Source organism: Lissotriton vulgaris, chromosome 1_2 (assembly GCF_964263255.1).
Source record: "Lissotriton vulgaris chromosome 1_2, aLisVul1.2, whole genome shotgun sequence".
NCBI lineage: Eukaryota > Metazoa > Chordata > Amphibia > Caudata > Salamandridae > Lissotriton > Lissotriton vulgaris.
Window position 1 is genome coordinate 248,491,399 of NC_141686.1, and position 20,554 is coordinate 248,511,952.

Sequence of the window (20,554 nt, forward strand, 5' to 3'; positions counted from 1 at the left end):
CCACTGGGTTATTGCCTCTACCTTGTTCATGTCCATTTGGAACCCCTGGGCATTGATGACGTATCCCAAAAAGGCCACCTCGTCAACATGGAATAGACACTTGTCTAACTTGGCAAACAGGGAGTGGAGACGAAGACGATCAAGCACTGCTTTCACGTGGCAGACATGTTCGGTGATATTACGAGAATATATCAGGATGTCATCGATGTATACTATACAAATCGTTTCCAACAGCCCTCTTAATACTTCATCCATGAAGTATTGGAATGCAGCTGGGGCGTTGCATAGCCCAAAAGGCATCACTTGGTACTCGTATAAGCCAAACTTCGTACGGAAGGCCGTTTTCCACTCGTCTCCGGACTGTACCCGTACCAAGTGATAGGCACCACGAAGATCCAATTTGGTGAACACTTGAGCCCCTCGTAGCTGGTCCAGGAGTACAGGAATAAGGGGCAAAGGGTACCTATTCTTTATGGTCACTTTGTTGATAGACCTATAGTCTATACACGTTCGTAGTTCATCACAGTCCTTTTTTGTGATGAAAAAGAGTGGAGACGAAGCAGGGGAAGTAGAATGGCGTATAAACCCCGAAGCAAGGAGTTCCTCCAAATATGTCTTCAAGTATCGCGTCTCAGGCTCAGTCAGTGCATACACACGGCTGCAGGGGATATCGGCCCCGGGAACAAGATCAATTCGACAATCGTAAGGTCTGTGTGGTGGTAGACTTGTTGCTTTCTTTTTGTCGAAGACATCCATGTAAGACGTGTATTCACTGGGAAGAGAGGTAGCACAGCAATACATTCCTTCGACACATCCTTGGGCAAGACAAATGGCCTTCGTTTCACACAGGTCGTCTGACATCTCTGGAGGGCAGCAATGTTCTTGACAGTACTGAGATGTCAAGGATACAGTACGTGCAGCCCATCGCACCACAGGGTCATGTAATGTCAACCAGGGCATTCCGAGAATGAGGCGGAATTGTGGAGCGTCGATGATGTCAAATTGTATGATTTCCTGATGGTTCTCACCAACATACATCACTAAGGCTTCTGTGTGAAAGCACACTGGGCCCGAGGTCAGGGCCTTACCATCCACGGCTTTCACCATTTCAGGGATCTTTTTCTTCTCTTTTTGAATACCCATCCTCCGAGCATACTGTTGGTCGATAAAATTTCCTGTGGCTCCTGAATCCAATAGAGCAGACACAGTGATAACACTGTTCTCAGTTATTTTCAAATACACAGTAATGCACATATGAGCCACGGAAGGTTGCATGGTATTTGCAAGATACAAGGGGATCTTTTCTTCATTTTTCTTACCCAAGACGGGGATCCCGTCCGTACTTGGGCTCTTCAGTTTTCCGATTCCTGTGTGGCTGCAACTTGGTTACGAGGACTTGGACCCGGATTGTTTGTTCTTTCTCTAGCTCGACATTCTTTAATGAAATGACCGCTTTTCCCACAATAATGACATAACTTTTGCAGGCGTCTTTTTTCTCGTTCTTCAGAGGACAATGGACCCCTCACTCCTCCAATTTGCATGGGTTCTACTCCCACCCCAGGTTTGTTGTATTCCTCTGGGGGAGGGCGAGGCTTCGGAAAATACGACCGCACTTCTCCTCTATTCTTGTCCCCTTTTCTGTCTTGAACTCGGTGATCCAGCTGGACCGCAAGATCTATCAATTCATCACATGTCTTGGGCAATTGTACCACTTGGGAAAGTACATCTTTTAACTCCCCACGTAATCCCTGATAAAACAATGATGTACGTTTTTCTGGAGGCCAGTCGGTTTCGACGATTAATCGATTGAATGTGGTGATATATGTCAACAGATCCTGTGATCCTTGACGAAGCGTCATCAGTTCACGATCTAATGACAGCATGTGGGTTTTCCTGTCAAACAGCTTTCTCATTTCGCTACAGAAATCCTGGAAATTGTGTAGCACAGGGTCATTCCTTTCCATCAACGGAATAGTCCAACTAGCTGCGTTTCCACCCATGTATGACATCATGAACGAAGTTTTGGAAGCATCATCCACAAAAATGGTAGGTTTACAAAGGAAATGGAGCCTACACTGATTCAAAAAAGTTTCAAATTTCTTCGTGTCCCCATAGAATCGCTCTGGTGGTGCCAATGGTATACCTGGATTCTGGATAACATGAACTGTGGGACCAGGACTGAAAGGTGAAGGATTAGAGGGTGGTGAAGTAAAGAACCCACCTCCCATGGCCACCCCATCTGGGTTTTGAGAAGGGGGGGGAAGTGTTGCCTCTCTAATGTAACTCCGCCCTTTGCGAGAAATACCCGCCACCTCCCGTCTTAACGTACTCACTTCCGTTCTAAGGTCTACATTTTCTTGCCTTGCAGCATGTACCTCCTGCTGGAGTGCATTCACGCTCTCCAGCAAAGTGGTCAACACTGTAGTAGTATCCATCGTTCAGGCTGACGAATTTCGTGGGCTTGTCAATCTGTCACGACGTCAATGGATATTACCACTAACCTCTGAAAGATGTCAGCAGGAACGATGGAAGGATGACTAGTCCCCCTCGTCTCCAGAACGCACCACACACAGTGTAGGGTAACACAACTATGCGTAAGTACCTCCCGGGAAAAAGGGGGATATAACCAAAGTAAAACGTCCTCTTGGGCTTTTCAGGAATACAGGGAAATCGTCCACCCACTTTCTTGCCAGTCTCTAGGACCCCCGGAAAACCCTGCAGAAGGGGAAAGAAGAATAACCAACAGTTTAGAACTCCAGACTGGGACAGGATATAAAACGACAAGAAGTACTTGACCAAAAGATACTAACTGTAAAGTGGGACTGGATCGCTGAGGAAAGCCCTTAGGATTGTAAAACAGGAAACAAGAATCCATTCGATAGAACCAAGACGTTGTGATATCAGTCCGGCAATTTCCAATCCTGGTTCGGAATGAAGACAAAATCAGCAAGGAATGATAAAACAAAATCAGCAAGGGATTCTCCTGGATAAGCGTACCGGCCGGCACACCTCGAAGCTCCGAAATATGTTACCCAGGAATACTACAGTGACGGAGACGACAACGCGCTCCTGCGCGGGTCTCACAAACGCCACTGGCTAGAGCGAGTTCGTCCGTCTTACCAAAACTGCGGGGACTCGCTAAAAAGAAACAAAGTGTTGCAAGAAACTGTCTCGAGATGATTCAGGAGCAGACTCCGTTCTGCTCAGGACTTACAAGACCCTTGATCTCCGTTCAAACTACACCGGCATGGCTCTGTCCAAACTACGCTCAAGGTCCTGATTGACAAGCCCCGAGCCGTTACTTCCGAAGGCTTTTGTAATCATTACTCTTCCGTTTCCTAGTCTGATGGGCCTCTGGGGATTGTAGTTCCGCAGTCTCCGAACACCCTCTAGTGGCGATATGCGGTAATTTCTTTCTCTGACTACCGCTAGCCGCCCTCTCCAGACCTTGTTCCCCAGGGTGATCGCTACAATAAAGGAGTTTGGCTTGGATGCAAGTAGCCCCGCCACATGGAACCCCCGACTTGTCCAACGACAGATACGTGCCAGAGATATCAGCGAGCCGATCGGCGCTCTCCCCTCAGCCACAGCAGACCACGTGTGGGGAAACGTCGCTTCCAAAAGCCTGACAAACCAGCACAAGGACACCGCCTGGATGGCCATCCAAGGAGGAATCCCTGTGAGAGCCTTCATGCACGCAAGAACACTCAACCAATACAAGTCCTGCCCAAGAGGGTGCACCGCGGACGAGACAACATACCACCTCTTCTGGGAGTGCACGTACGCACAGGACCTGCTGAAGGCCATAGGCACAGAGCTTAGGGCCTGGATACCTACGACCTGCATCACTGCTGCCTCGTTAATGTATGGACTGTTCCCAGGGACACACACACTAGGAAACCGCCTGGGATGCTGGAGGCTCCTGTGCTGCTTCAAAGATGTTCTTCTGTTCTCCAGAAACCGCCTGGTAGTGGGAAAAAGGAGACATCAACCCTGGGATGCCGTAAGATGATCCACAGCCTCCTGCGCGACTACGCAGCACTGGACGGATCAGATGGAAATAGCGAAGACAAAACCTGAGTACCCAAGGGGCAGGCTGTAAACGCAGGGGCCCCAGAAAGACTCAGAGAATGAAAGCAACCCCAACAGAGGTCTACTTGTACACGCAAGGGGCCCCGGAGAGACCACTAACCTAATTCTTCTTATTTTTTTCCTTCAATCCAGGAACCAGTTTGGCGACCGGAGAGAGCAGAAAACGGATGAAGACAGGTGGAGTAAATTTAATAATTTACTGTATGTATTTTAATAACGTGACCTTTTTCCTTCACAGGTAAAAGGTCAATGGGATAGCTTGCGCACTTGTTGCCAAGTTTGTTACCAATGAATAAATAGGGTGTTGTAGAAGGTGGCGATTGATGTATCTGAACCGGAAATGACGCCCTGACAAAGGGAAAAAATAAAAAAATAAAACTTTTGCACCTGGGGTGGTGAGTGAAATCCTTTATACAAAATGGTTTAATTTTTGGAGAATTAGAAATAATCCACATAATACAGTTAAAGATAAGATTTGATGCCAGGCTCAGCCGAGATGAGCCAGCACATTATTGGTGCTGGGAGGGTTGTCTGGATCTGTGAGTGCGAGCAGACTATTCAAACTGTGTGTTACTTGCATGTAAATAAATCCATACATAAGCACTTGAGAGTTGTAATGACAAAGAATTTTACTTTTTAATGGTAAGTGTTAAAATTTGAGCTGTAAAGTGCCCGCATGTATTTACATAGCGCTTAATGTCACTGCGGAGGTGTTGAAGGGACAGTTATGTTAAAAAACGTAACATTAAGTACAGGCTGGGTATTACTAAATTCTTTGGTCCTCATTTATGAGAAATGACGCATCTCTGCGTGACAGCAGATATGCGTCACTTCTCAGTGCGCACTCCTTGCGTCATGATTGATGCGTCATATTTATAATATGACGCATCATGTCGAAAGGAGTTACAGATACGTCAGTATTTCTAACGTATCTGTTAGCGCAAAAGTGAGCAACTCCAGCAATGTGTACTTTCACGTGGGCAAGTCCTGTGTTGTTAGTGCCTGTGTTAGTCTTACGCCTGTCATGAAGCAGGCGTAAGATTTTGACGCTTTAGCGGGCAAGAAATGGCGCAGTGAAATCTTATAGATTTCACTGCCTCACTTCCATGACCCTTTCTTGCGTCAAAACAACCCCCCTTGCAAACATTATATCTGGCGCAGGTATAATGTGGCGTAGGGGTTTACAAAGTGACGCATCTACCTAGATACGTCACTTAGTAAATATGGCGCAACAAGGCGCATTTTTACGCCACTGGTGCGTCACAAAAAGTAAATGAGGCCCTATATTTTGGAAGCAGCATTTTATTGTAAAACCTTTTGCGCATTTTGTAGAATCAAATACTGTGTGCAATGCAGCTATAATAATGACTTACTTATTCACAGTGCTTTCTGTCACAGGCTGTGACCTCGTAGCACTAAAATACATAAGTCACTATTCTCCCCTGTACAAACCAAGATTGCATTTTGTGGGTCTCTGGTTACACACAACTTCTGCAGTGGAATAACTAGTAATGAATGAATGAAAAGAAATGAAATGAAAAGAGCATTTATAAATTGTGGTAGCTACCCTTGGGCGTCCTAGAAATAAAGGTTTCATAATGTATTGTAGTGAATTTCCCACTGAGTAACAACTTTTTATATGTATTTCTTTTTCATTTAAGCTGGCAGTTATTTTCTATGTAGCTACCCTAAAAAATGTACCGATTATCTTGGGTCTCATTTATGAGCCCCCTTGCAGCACCAGAACTTCACTCATTCCGGTGGTGCATGTGCCCCTTTACGTGGCTTTACAAGAAATTGTAAACCTGGGAATGTCTTAGAATCTGGGCTGGCATTCTCAAAACACGCTAGTTTAAGCAATATTCTGCTTCATGGTTGTGAAGTGGCTAGGGTTGGCCAGAACGTTTGGGCAGAGCCTGCTTTGGACCTTCGCAGAACCTCTGAAGGGAATCCCCCTCTCACACATAGAAAAACACTTTAGGGCTTGTATACACATAGTCTGAATTACACAACCACTAGTTTTAATTACACACACATCATTTTAATCCGTCCTGAAGAAAGTCAGCATACTCATAAGGCACTGGCTGAAACATGTTGACCTACCAAGGATGTGGGAGGTCGTAACTCGCCTCTAACATCCCACAGCCTTATTTTTAACCGCTGACGGTGGCCCAGGTATTAAAGTCTTATTCACCTTCGGGTACTGGGACCCCCGCCAAGCCGTTTTAATCCAATTTTCATAACACTCTTCACCGCACACACAGCGACATACCTGCTCCGCTGTAATCAGGCGTCGAAGCACACCCGGGACACGCTAGGTGTCACTGGGTGGGCCCGATGATGAAGCATGCCACCAACTAGGTTGGTGGGTGAGGGCTTCATGAGCACACTCACAAGGTGCCACTACCCCCTGACAAAACATACTTGAGTCATTTGAACTAAAATTAATTATTTTATGGGGCGTGGCTTCGAGGGCGAAGATGGCTCTGTAGAGCTCCTGCCAGCCCGCTACTTATCCGCCTAATTATCCTGGCCCCGAACCCTTCAGTCCCCTTGCAGAGGTTGTGGTGACTGTTGGAGACCGGGGGCGCCCGTTGATGTGGTCGCTGGGGCCCCGGACCGTGCCTGGAGCGGCGGTTGGTGGCGGTGCCCGCCGGGCCTGCTCATCGTGTGGTGATCCGGGATCTCAATTTTTGCCCCGTCTGCCGGCTGGCTCTGGGCACCGGGCGGTCTGCATGAGGCCGAGCCCGCTTGACTGCTGCTGAGTCGCCGGAAGAGGGACGACGGAGCATCCTGCTGCTGGTATACCCCGCGGGGCGGCGACCCTATGAGAAGACTTCACGGACCCGGAGGCGACTCAGATCCCGCCAGACTGCCGGTGGCAGTGTGATTGCGGAGCCGACGGTGTCCAGCCGGCGGGGGAAGGGAAGCACCCGGCCCAGTTTGTGGACAGCAGCGGGCAATGTGGCGAGGCCCGGGGGTGCTGATCCGGCGGATTGGCTGTGCCAAATCAGCGGCGTGGACGGCGGCGTGTCGGCGCCCTTCTAGCCCCCTTGACTCTAGGCCCGAGATTGGCAGCTGCTATGCCTTGGAGGAGCGGCCTTGCCCGGTGTGCCTGCTTGTAACTTCGCGTGCTGGTGGCAGGTGGGTGAAGCGCGGTGCCGGGTGTGACCCGGATACCCCGGTCTGGGCCCAAGTGGCGGACAATCTAGGTGTGTGGTGTCGCGAACCCCTATCCGGGCGTGTGTCGCCCCGCCGCAACTGCCGGAGCCATGACTAGAGGCGGGGGTGGCACGAACGCCACCAAGCAGGGGCCCATCGATAAGTTCACTGGCCCCGGAGGAGGCACAGGGACTGCCGGAGGTGGCCAGAGTGCTGGACCAGACAACGCGGCCCTAATGGCGGCCATCACGCAGTCCCGCGACATGTTGGATGCGAAGATTGGCGCGGCCGGTGCCGATGTGATGCTGCTGCGTCAAGATCTCCGCAACGCGGTCGCCCGCATCACAGAGACTGAGACCAGGGGCACAGAGGTGGAAGTCGACGTCGGCACCCTTAAGAAGAAAGTGGTGGACATGGAGAGGATTCAGAAGGGCCTGGCGCTTCGCGTAGAGGATGCAAAGATGCGGGCGCGACGGAATAACCTGCGCTTTGTCGGTTTTCCGGAGGATTGCGAAAAGGGACCTATGGATGCCTTCCTGGCACGATGGTTGGAGGGCTGGCTTCCCCCGAACACCCTGTCGCGCTGCTTTGTGGTGGAGCGCGCACACAGAGCCCTGACGCAGAAACCACCGGCGGGGGAACGGCCTCGCCCGATCATTGCCAAAATCCTGAACTTTCATGACAGAGACGTCATACTCCGGGAGGCACGGCTCAAAGAGACTTTGCTGTTTGACAACCACAAAATTATGATTTTCCCGGACTACACCAAGCAGGTCCAGCAGCAGCGACACTCTTTCCTGGCGGCGAAGGCCAAGCTGCGTGGCCTAAAAATCCAGTACTCGCTGCTCTATCCGGCCCGTCTCCGGGTGATCTTCAATTCCAGGACTCATTTCTTCGACTCTCCGGAGGCCGTCTTCTAGTGGATGGATGAGACGGTCAAGATCCGACCGAACGCCCAGCCGGGGCTGAGCTCCGGGCCCTCACGCAGCTCATCCCAAGAAAGGAGCGACCCGCCCGGTAAAGGAAAGCGTCATCGGAAGTCCCGCTCACAACGGAGGTCCTTGTCCCGAGACCCCCTCTTGGGGGACACACAGCCCAATCTGGCAAGGAATCCTGATCATTCTACGACATTGACACTTGTCGATTGCCTTTGGTCCATTGCTGTACATTGTGGCGGACTGGGCCTGGATGGTGGAGCAGACATTGACTGGTGCAGTATGGACTTATATTTTGGCAGTGCATGGGGCCCTCAAGGGCCTGTATATATATGCTGTGCCTTACTTATAAACCAGATGCTTGTGGGATTGGGGTTCGGGGCACGGTTTGTGGGCTGCCTACTCCTCTTGGGGTCGGGGGTGGTTCTGGGGGCGTGCCCTGTTAGTTAGTGGGGGGAATAGTTGGGATCCATTGGTATGGTTGGCTTTAGGCGCTCTGTTCTGGGCCTGAAGCACCCCATGCCGTGACAGATACTTCACTGTTCTCTGAGGTATAGGGGTGGGGGGTGGGGCTGGGGTGTTTGGTTGTTTGGGGGTCGGGGTTGGTTGAGTGGGTGGAGGGGGTCGGGGTTGCTCTGAATGGGGTGAACGTGATTCTTGCGATATATGCTACTGTGGTGTTGGAGACCTGGGTCGGGTCCTGGGGGTCGCAGAGACTTGCTCATCGAGACAATGGCTGATGTCCCGCGACCGGTACTTGCTAGTGCCTCTATGCGGATTTTGAGCTGGAATGTCCGGGGGCTATTGGACAAGATCAAGCGTGGGGCTGTGCTTCGCTGGGGCAAAAGGGATTTGGCTGATGTGCCGCTCCTTCAGGAAACGCACATGTTGGGTACTAAAGCATTGAGTCTACAGCGGTTTGGCTTCCATCAGGTGTTCCATGCCGGGTTTACCAGGGGCTCGAGGGGGGTGGCCATTCTTGTTCACAGGCGGCTGTCCTATACTCATGAGCGTCACTGGTTTGATCCCCAGGGTCGGTTTGTGTTTGTGCAGGGGGGGATTGGAGCAGAACCAGTAGTGTTTGGCAGTGTGTATGCCCCTCCCCCGCTGCAGTGGTCCCTGGCGGAGAAACTGTTTGACTTGTGGACTGAGATTCCCCACTCCCTGGCAGTGATTGAAGGTGACTGGAATGATGTTGTGGACATGAGTCTGGACAGGCAGAGGGTACAGGGGGTCGCGGCTGCGGCCTCGCCTACGCGGCTGAATGCAATGATCGATGGACTGGGATGGGTGGACGTATGGAGGCATCTGCATGCCAGGGAGCGGGAATACACGTATGTTTCAGCAGTGCATGGCTCCCTCTCACGTTTGGATTGTGTGTTGATGCCAGGGGCCTTCCTTGACAGGGTGAAAGGGGCTGCGATCCGGCCTCACGGGCTGTCCGACCACTCCCCTGTAGCGGTACAGATTGACCTGTGCAAGGCACGCCAACCGTTCCGGTGGCGGATGTCCTCGTGGCATCTGCAGCGACCGGCCTACACCCAGCATATGCGCAGTGCAATTGCCCACTACTGGCAGGACAACCTCACGGAGGGGGTGGACGCGGTGACGGTCTGCGAGGTCATGAAGCCCGCCCTGAGAAGTGTCGACATTGCCTGGTGTGCTTCTGCCCGCCGGACTCGGCAGGAGAGCATTGTTACAGCAGCAGAGCGGGTGGAGGTGCTGGAGACGCGTTACCGGGGAGGGGGTGATGACAGGGCGCTGCGACTGCTTCTACAAGCGCAGCAATCCTACGCTGCAGTGTTGATGGATGAGGCTCGCCAGGCGTGGCTGGCTGCACGTAGCAGGGTGTACCAATGGGGAGACAAGTCCTGCACCATGCTTCATAGGCTCTGTCAGCAAACAATGCAACCGATCACCTTGCCTGGGCTTACGGACGAGTCAGGAGCGGTAATAACGGACCCTGCGGTTCTTGCGGCGAGCTTCGCGCGCTATTATGTGCAACAGTACGCCTCTCGAGAGAGTCTTTCACCCGAGGCGATTGAGGGGTTCCTGGTGGATGTCCCTCCTCGCGCGGTCTCAGACGAGGTACGGGAAGCCTTAGACCTTCCCTTGACGGCAGAAGAGCTGGGTGATGCGTTGGGTCAACTTAATGTAGGTAAGGCACCGGGACCGAGTGGGTTCCCCAGCGAATTCTATAAGAAATTCCACTTGCAGCTTGGGCCGCACTACAGGCGGGCATTGGAACTGGCGCAGGAGCGTGGCAGCCTGCCCTCAGACTGGCGTGAGGCCGAAATTGTGGTCTTCCAAAAACCGGGTAGGCCCCCCGACCGCCACGAGTCCTATCGCCCTATATCCTTGATCAATTTTGAAGCCAAGCTCCTGGCCAAAGCGCTGGCGAACCGCCTGCTCCCGCATATTGTGGTAAATAAAATTACCTGGTACTTAATTTCTATGCAGTAAAGTTCAATAAAATAGCTTAATCAAAATAAGAGACACAGAGTCCGTGGCATCTGAGTTTTAAGGGGTTTTATTCCATAAAATGGAATTGTATGGTCCGGACCAGGATATCATGTTCCTTTCACCACTGGGGTTCAGGAAGGGACAGAGCAATGCTTTATTAACAAGGTACAATATTTATAGTTCATTCATGCAGAAGGCGTAACAGCTGAGAGAGGCGAGATAGGAAACATGTGCGTAGCAATACGTAATCAGAAGGCGTGCACTAGGGCGTACACGGAGGTGGGTGCCAGACAACGTCACATGAAATGTCATAAGTGGGTGGAGACATAATGAAATCTTGCAGTGTCAGCAGGAATCTGTAGCAAGGATGCGTGCGCAGCAGCATGACGTGTGACTGACGTAAACAGGAGGGTGCAGGGGACTTGACATTTAGCCTTAGAGGGGAGAGACAGAAGTCTGGTGGGTCAGATCAACTTGTTCCTAAATCATATCTGGTATCTTGTGTTTGGAGTACATGTTGCTGGAAACTAAAGGCTATCGGGACAGAGGTTACTTGTCACTAAGGCTAGGAGATGCATATATTTCTTTAAGTAACTGGAGTTTTCTATGGAAATTGGTACAGTAATACACTTGCATGGAGACGGAAAGACTGGACTGTATCTATTGCAGGCAGGATATGTTTATCCTACTCGTTAGCTAGGAATGTGGATTCACGGAGCAGAACTGATAACATAAAGGCAAAATACCATCTTGGCAGGCAGGCCGGACTGAGCCAGGCCCCGCGCTGCTTGGCAGGAAGGAAGGCAGAGTTCAGAGATGCAGGTGGGGGCTGCCGTTTTCAGAGGCAGAAAACAGAAATGAGCTTGATGGCAGAAATCAGGAAAAGGCTCGATGGCAGGCCTTCGCCAGAGCCATGAAAACATGAAAGTGCACCATGTAAAGACGGTGGCACGGCATACTTAGGAACTGAATTAGTGCTCCATTCATGGCGGATCTGAAAGAGGACATGTTAACGTTGGACGCAAATGTATTTGCGTCTTCATAGCTGGCACAGGAGGGAAGTTACATGCACTTTAACTCGTACATGGAGACGTTGGGGTCTACGATAGGGAACATAACTTGACCATAAAATTTATATTTCCTCATTCCCTCCTTGTTCCCTACGGGACCCTTCATGATATATCAATCTTCATTAATCCATCTACTTGTTCATATAACATCATTTGCTCTTCCTTTTTCTGACGGGAATTTGAACTTGAACTTGAATGGGGAATACATGATGTGGCGCACAAGCCGCATATCGCCGGCCCACATTGTAGACATAGGCAACAACTGAATACTATGAGCAATATGATACCTAGAAATGACAGTACTTTCCATCCCCATGCAGAGATTACATTCCAGAACCAACCGGACCATGTCCAGGAGCCTGGATTCTGATGTATCAGATGAACTATTTCGTGAAGCCTAGTGATGGCTTTGTAAACCGATGGTGCGTTGTCTGGAATGAAAATGCAACAGCTCGAGTGGATGACGGTACAAGCCCCGCCCCTATCGGCCAGGATGACTTCAAGGATAAGACCATTTTGAAGAACTACGAGTCTCATAGCAGACTGTTCTTCTGTTACGTTACCTAGGGCAGAGGTAGTTTCATTCACTACTGCTTCGAGAGTTCTGGTCAATCTACGAATGAGTTTACTATTCTGGATAGGACCTATGAAGAAGAAGAATCCTCTATTAAAGTCTGTGTATTGCTCCCATGCCGTTTCAGTATAATCGGGAGTACTCTCTTGTGTCGAGTCTGTATGAGTCGGGAATTTCTATGGTAATCAGGTGGAGCTAGAAATACTGGTGGCAGAAGGAATGCAATGTAACAAGTTCCATCCCAATCTAGAGGTAAACGTATATATGCGGTATGACCACAAACGAAGTAGGAATGACGTGAAGCTTTAAAGTAGACTTGCCATTATCACTGAATTCGATCACAGTAGTACATTCACTATGTCCTAGGTGTACTGAACCATTTTTTCTGACACATAATTCACCTTTAACTGGAAGTACGGACATGGCGGGCAAGACTAGTTCTACTTCGGATTCAACACTGAGAATCATGAGGTTAATTGTAAAGTTACCTAATCCTTATACTTCGTTTTCTAGATCGGTCCCTGTCCTTTTGGGAAGACCCTCCTTGTCAGGGAAACATACTTTGTGCAGAACAGTGTTCAGATTACCCCATACCCAATTGCCTTGGTAAACTATGGAATCAGAATCTACGGAATTAATTAGACTAAACCATGCACCACAGGTGCCATTGTGTGTGAACGGGTACAGAAAGAGGGGCAGAACTCCCTTGTACTTCTGATAGGGAGGGAGTCGGCCACATATCCAACAATTGGTAGCATTGCTGGTCTGATGGGAATGGTGTAACATACTAATGAAAGTGTTGTTGCGCAGCGCAAGTCTGTAAGATAATTCGTGAGGGGGTAATTTACTAAAAGAATGTTCAGCAGTGACGTTGTAAGCAGATTGTACATGCTTGAAAATAGGGTAGTAGATGTGCAGCAAGATACTAGCAGCAATAATCAGAAGACTTAGGAAAAACATAATCAGTAACGTCACTATACAGTGACTACGAAGTAATTTACAATATGCACGCTTCTTTTGTTGTCTTTGTCTATCTCTCTCTCTATCTCGATCTAGGGGATACATGTCAGAAACTAATTTAACCGATTCACCTAGGGGAGGACTTAAACAATTAAACTGTCTGACTTGCTAGATCGTAATTTGGATTAATACTCCTGATGCAGAGTTTTTCTCGAAAAGGGGGTTTTGAGTCACTGGTTTCAAGGCAGTCTTTTGGGTGTTATCAAAGATTTGGGCAAAGAGAAAGTTCCAAATTGTCCATAGCAGTCCTTGTGGTGTGTAGCACAGGCTTCGGCGTCCTCCAATGCGGCTTAAGGGGGCTTGATCGGTTCAAAGTTCCGCTCATAGATAACATCTCCAGGGACTATGGCAGGCTCCTGGACTTGGGTGTTGTCAGGGAGGGCGGAGGCAACCTGTGAATGAAGAGAGAGTAGTGCAGATATCAAGGAAGCTAGGTAATCTGTCAGCATGTTATTGTCAACATCAGATATTATCTTGGCATAGGAGATAGGCCTGTTCTGGAATGGACTGATTATGGCTTTCTACAAGGCTTGCTGTAGTATAATCTGGGACTGGGTACGCTTCTGTCCATGCACACACTAATTTGTTCATTTGGATATAATCCATCTGGAGGAACTCAAAAGGGTGGTCAGGAGGATGGAATCCACCTTGTTCCACCGGAATGCCTTTACCTGGGTTGAACTGACAACAGATCATGCAAGTACGCACTTTCTGTTTTGCTGCTGCTCGTAAATGTTTATTGAACCAAAGGTTTTGAATACTGTCTAACATGGCTTTTTTCTCCTAAATGTACAGGACTATGTGCTGTGTTAATGATAACTTGAACCATAGAGTCGGGGAGAAACCATGTGGCTTTTCCCTTCGTCATCCATCCCTATTCTGTCTGGATCCCTCCTAGTTCAGTCCATTTCTTCATTTCGTCTGGTGTAGCATGTGTCTGTATGTCAATTACATCTAGGGCGGGATCCTTAACTGTCATGCAATGAGTTGGCGTCGGGACTATTGTCTTTGTCAAGTCAGGTGTGTGAGTCTGTGCTGTAAGCTTGGCTGTTCGGTCTGCCAGGTCGTTGCCCTGGGAAATGTTGTCAGTGACTTTAATATGTGCTTTACACTTCATAATGGCTATTGCTGTAGGCAAATGTATTGCTTCTAACAGAGCTTGAATGAGGGGACCGTGCTGGATCTTGGCCCCATGTGAGGTCAGGAAACCTCTTTCTTGTCAGAGTACACCGAAGTCTTGTACGACTCCAAATGCATAACGGGGATCTGTATATATGTTAACTTTCTTGTTCTTGGCTAGAATACAGGCTTGGGTCAGAGCAATGAGCTCTGCTGCTTGGGCTGACAGGGTGTCAATATGATGTGTTTCTATGACATCAGTTTCTGTTGTTACTGCATATGCAGCCACTAACTCTCCTGTACTTGTTCTCATACATGAACCATCCACATAAAGTGTCAGGTCTGGATCTGGTAACGCGGTGCCTGTCAAGTCTTGTCTGAGTTTCGTCGTGATGGTAATGACTTCGACACAATCATGTGCCAAAGGGTCTGTCATATTTAATGGCAAAAGTGTAGCTGGATTTAATGTGTTATAGCGTCTGATTTCTATGTGTGGCTGAAATAATGTTAATTCATAACCTGTCAGTCATGCTATAGTCAAGTGTTGTGTCTGGGTTCTGTTTAAAAGAACCTCTACAGAATGTGGAACTTGTACTGTCAGAGGGTGTCCTAATACAATTGAATCGCTCTGTCTGATTGCTAAGGCTGTAGCTGCCACTGATTTTAAACACGCAGGCAAGGCCTGTGCTACTGGATCCAATGTACTTGAAAAATAGGCACACGGTTTGTGTGACCCTGCTTGGTCTTGAGTGAGGACTGATAATGCAGTTCCCTCACGTTCTGTGACAAAAAGTGTAAAAGGTTTGCTGTAACATGGTGTCGCTAAAACTGGTCCTTAACATTATGCTTTCTTTAATTCGTCAAAAGCCTGTGTATGTTCCTGAGTCCAAGGGAGGACAGTCGATGACGCTGCCTCCTGTGTTGTCAACTGTATAAGTGGCTTAGCTAGAAATGCATACTGACGGATCCATTGTCTGCAGTAAGAAGTGAGGCCTATAAAAGCTTGTACCTCCTTCTGTGTTCTGGGCTGTGACAGGCTAGTAATGAGCTGTATGATTCTTGTGTTAGCTGTCTACCGTGTTAGCTGTATACCCTCCTTGGAAAGCAAGTGTTGTACACCACTTGCTTTACACAGAAAGTGCAAGACTCTCAGAGATGCAATGTCACAGTCTGGTTCTGATCCTGCTGAAATTAGAATGACGTTTATGTTGGTAGGCATGTAAACACCGTCTAGCTGTCTGTAGTGTCTGACTGTAAATGCTAGGGATCACAGTCATAAATCCAGCAAAAATAATTATGTTAACATAAATAAATAAATAAAAATGACTTCTCAATTCAAAAGCACTATTTTATATTGGGGAACCTCTTTCCAAAACCTCTGCAAATTTACAATAAATCCTACTCTAGATCATGTATGACCATACTACCTACAATACGCTCTCTAAATGTATTTGAATAAACCCAAACTAAACTTGTCATAGACAGGAGGCTGGAGCCTCGATACTCCTTTGAGAAACAGCCCCTCCCTCTAGAATTATGTTCGCGCTCGGAGCTTGAATCTGATCCAAGCATAATCAAGTAGCAGCCGAGCTTCATTGCGATCTAAAATTGAATGACTGCCAAATGTTGATCTCATGGCAGGAGCAAAGCTTCTGCCAATTATCCTGTTTACACTACTGAGGGAAAAACTATTCATTTGCAAGCATGCCTTATCTGAAGTCAATGAAGCTTTTAGTACTGACTGTGAGGAAGATCAACTTGACCCCTCCCTTACATAAACATAGAGAAAAAATGCTGCCTGGCTCAGCTGGAGAACAGCCAATAATTGTCCGCGGAAAAGAATTGGAGGATGGCCAAGACAGGCACTGCTTGCTTCAAGAGGGAGTAGCCCTCCCTTTATATAAACATCATTTACTGGGAACCAGGCCAAAGGCCTCGGACGGATTGTCTCAAGGTTAAAAACACATTCCTTGTACGTCATAACATATCTCTTCCCAGGCCAGAGCTTTTCTAACTTTAACTGAAGCAAACCTTTAAAACGTGTTAAAAAGTAAATTAATAAAGACATATATTTTTCTGTAACTGAGTGACATGCTAGCATTTTAAAAATAATTCTGTACTGCTACTAGCTGCAAGGGAAACAAAACATTCATGGCATGGAAACACACCATATTTTACTCTTTTTTTTTTTTTTTGAAAATAACATGTCGAACTCCTTAATTCTGCATTGCATAACCAATATTTTCATAAGTAAGTGTGCAAACGTATCTATTCTACCTATTAAGAGGGCCAGGATTCATACTTTTTCAAAAGGCCATGTTTTCTAATTTAAGTGGGTACACATCAATTGAAGCAGCCTGTCAAAGTACATAGGTCAGTCTTAAAACTAAATGCAAATTAAACTAATGTAGGGGACACATTGGGAAAAAAATATTCTGTAGAAACATTCCTATTTAAAAAACACACTGTTCTATTACACTAATAAAAACGCATTCTATGAAGGGTCTGATTTATATTTTCTTGTCAACCCTGAAAACATCTAAGCACTCTCTGTGCAAAACCCTTATCTCAATTCGACTGGTCTATTTACAACTTTACCGTCTTCTGAGCTAAACACATTAAATCAAGTATTCCAAGACAAAACCCTTCACAAAAACACTCCTTTACCCTCCATGCAACATTTTACCATTCAATCTGCAAACTGAATACGCCCATTGGATAACATGGCAAATCGCACCCCCGCACAAAACATGCTTTTTTCACCACTTCCACAGCTCGGATCCTTTTCAAACTTTGCATCACAGTAGTTCAAGCTATTCCCTAAATCCTCACCAAAAAGCAACCAAATCCCTCAACTGGAACGGGTACGAATTTCCGCTCAAAAACACGCCCCCCCCCCAAACACCAAAAAACGCTAAAATTCCTCAACACCTTGTCAAAACAAATACTGCCTTATCAATCCAAGAAATTAACCCTTATTCAAAACATTTTCTCCAAGCACTTGAAAAGAGATCCAGCTCTCTCCTGACTAACGCAATGATAACATGCTCTGTACAAGCCATATCCACATGGCGCTATTCACAAGCCATATTTACAAGAAAGTCAACAAGTCCAAAAATGACATGCTCTTCACAAGGCATATTTCCAAGGCGAAATTGCACAAGGAACACAACAAGTCTAAATGAGAATATGCTCCTCACAAGCCATATTTACAAGGAGCTATTTACAAGAAACTACACAAATCTTCCTAGTCTTAGTGAAATCACGAGCATTGAGCCCTTTCCTGGTTCTGGATCGTATATACAGTGGGGAATTGCTTCTTTCTACATACTCTAAAGGGTACAGGTGGTGGCGCTCGTGACCTACGGGGTGTTTCTGAGGGGGTCACTTTAGCTAGTTCTTCTGAGAGGACCAGTAACAACGGCATTTTTCTCTATCAGCCTGTTCTGCCTTGACCTTGTCTAGTTCTCTCTGTTTGATGAATTTCTTTCTCTGTTCTCCTATGTGACTCTTTGCGCCATAACTCAATGGCATCTTTCTGTGAGGGTCTTCATTTCTTTTTCCATAGAGCTTCTTCTACTCTCATGATGCACTCGGCATCCCATGTTCCTGAAACAGGCCAGCTATATTTCTCTTCTAACTCCTTGGTGTAGTCCACCCACAAGTCTAAGTACAGTATGGCATCTAAGCCATGTTTGTGGTACATAAAGTGCCCTGGAGTGTCCCTAGGTGGAACAGGCACTGCTTCTTCTAGAATCCCTTTTCTAGTTCCTATCTGTCTTAATTTACTGAACAGCGGCATTTTCGGACTTAATACTCAACACTTTATACTTACTTGAACTTGAACACAATGATTACAATATACACAGTAATGCAGATCAAACAATCACTCATACCACGACATTAAAACACATTTAAACATTTCGAACAGAAAACCACATATTAACTAGTAACATTTACTTGATGTACTGCTAAACAGCACAGATACACTGCTAAACAGTGCAGACTGGAATTCTTGATGCACTGCTAAACAGTACAGATACACTGCTAAACAGTGCAGACTGGATCTGTGTACCCAAACCCATCTTTACCGGATGCATAGTAACACACCCGTCTAGATACTCCCCCAGCAACGGTACTCACCGGGAAGCACAGAAAACGGAAGGCCTCAGAAACTGGACTGGACTGGACTGAACCCTGGACTGGACTCGACTCGCGACGTAGATACTTCGGAACTTCGGAACTGGTGGGCCTCAAGACACCTCGGACCTTGCACTCTCTCGGCTAGACTCGGGTTGGGATCCTCCGCACTCCTCACCGCCTCGTCTGGGTGTCGATCGCAGTCTCGGTCACCTCCATTGGCCTGAGGGAGATTACAGGAAATCCTGCGGATGCGCATGAGTGTCCGTCCGGCTGTGGCAGGGGACTAGGCCTGCAACGCACCGCCGGCGCGTAAGGTGGGGGAGGGTCCCATCTGGGGTGCCAATTTATGTGGTAAATAAAATTACCTGGTACTTAATTTCTATGCAGTAAAGTTCAATAAAATAGCTTAATCAAAATAAGAGACACAGAGTCCGTGGCATCTGAGTTTTAAGGGGTTTTATTCCATAAAATGGAATTGTATGGTCCGGACCAGGATATCATGTTCCTTTCACCACTGGGGTTCAGGAAGGGACAGAGCAATGCTTTATTAACAAGGTACAATATTTATAGTTCATTCATGCAGAAGGCGTAACAGCTGAGAGAGGCGAGATAGGAAACATGTGCGTAGCAATACGTAATCAGAAGGCGTGCACTAGGGCGTACACGGAGGTGGGTGCCAGACAACGTCACATGAAATGTCATAAGTGGGTGGAGACATAATGAAATCTTGCAGTGTCAGCAGGAATCTGTAGCAAGGATGCGTGCGCAGCAGCATGACGTGTGACTGACGTAAACAGGAGGGTGCAGGGGACTTGACATTTAGCCTTAGAGGGGAGAGACAGAAGTCTGGTGGGTCAGATCAACTTGTTCCTAAATCATATCTGGTATCTTGTGTTTGGAGTACATGTTGCTGGAAACTAAAGGCTATCGGGACAGAGGTTACTTGTCACTAAGGCTAGGAGATGCATATATTTCTTTAAGTAACTGGAGTTTTCTATGGAAATTGGTACAGTAATACACTTGCATGGAGACGGAAAGACTGGACTGTATCTATTGCAGGCAGGATATGTTTATCCTACTCGTTAGCTAGGAATGTGGATTCACGGAGCAGAACTGATAACATAAAGGCAAAATACCATCTTGGCAGGCAGGCCGGACTGAGCCAGGCCCCGCGCTGCTTGGCAGGAAGGAAGGCAGAGTTCAGAGATGCAGGTGGGGGCTGCCGTTTTCAGAGGCAGAAAACAGAAATGAGCTTGATGGCAGAAATCAGGAAAAGGCTCGATGGCAGGCCTTCGCCAGAGCCATGAAAACATGAAAGTGCACCATGTAAAGACGGTGGCACGGCATACTTAGGAACTGAATTAGTGCTCCATTCATGGCGGATCTGAAAGAGGACATGTTAACGTTGGACGCAAATGTATTTGCGTCTTCATAGCTGGCACAGGAGGGAAGTTACATGCACTTTAACTCGTACATGGAGACGTTGGGGTCTACGATAGGGAACATAACTTGACCATAAAATTTATATTTCCTCAATATTACAGACCTCGTCCACCCGGATCAGGCGGGTTTTATGCCGCACCGGGCGACGAGACACAACATTCGGCGTGCACAGGCCGCGATAGACGCAGTGGGGGCGACCGGGGATCGGGCAGCGCTGTTGCTCGCTGACATTGATAGGGCGTTCGATTCGGTCAGCTGGACCTATCTCTTTGCCCTTCTGCCGCTTCTCAACTTGGGGCCGGTGTTCATCTCCTATGTCAGTTGCTCTATAAAGACATAACTGCCTCGGTACGTGTCTCTGGGGCAATCTCCGAGCGGTTCACCATTGCCAGGGGCACTCGTCAGGGGTGTCCCCTCTCCCCATACCTTTTTGCATTGGCCATGGAGCCACTGGCCTTCCGAGTGCGCCGGGACGCACTATATCGGGGCTTTGTGTGGGGGGCGGACCTCTCAGATCGCATCGCCTTGTATGC

The 20,554-nt window shown here is 47.9% G+C and overlaps 1 long non-coding RNA gene across 1 annotated transcript; it reads right to left on the minus strand.

Moving 5' to 3' along the window:
* Window positions 1-10,703: 10,703 nt before the first annotated feature.
* Window positions 10,704-20,105, minus strand: LOC147736425 (uncharacterized). Its single transcript, XR_015307554.1, has 2 exons — window positions 18,579-20,105; window positions 10,704-13,708 (listed from the first exon to the last, which is right to left on the minus strand). It is a non-coding gene; the product is annotated as an uncharacterized LOC147736425 (long non-coding RNA).
* Between the last annotated feature and the right edge of the window lie 449 nt (window positions 20,106-20,554).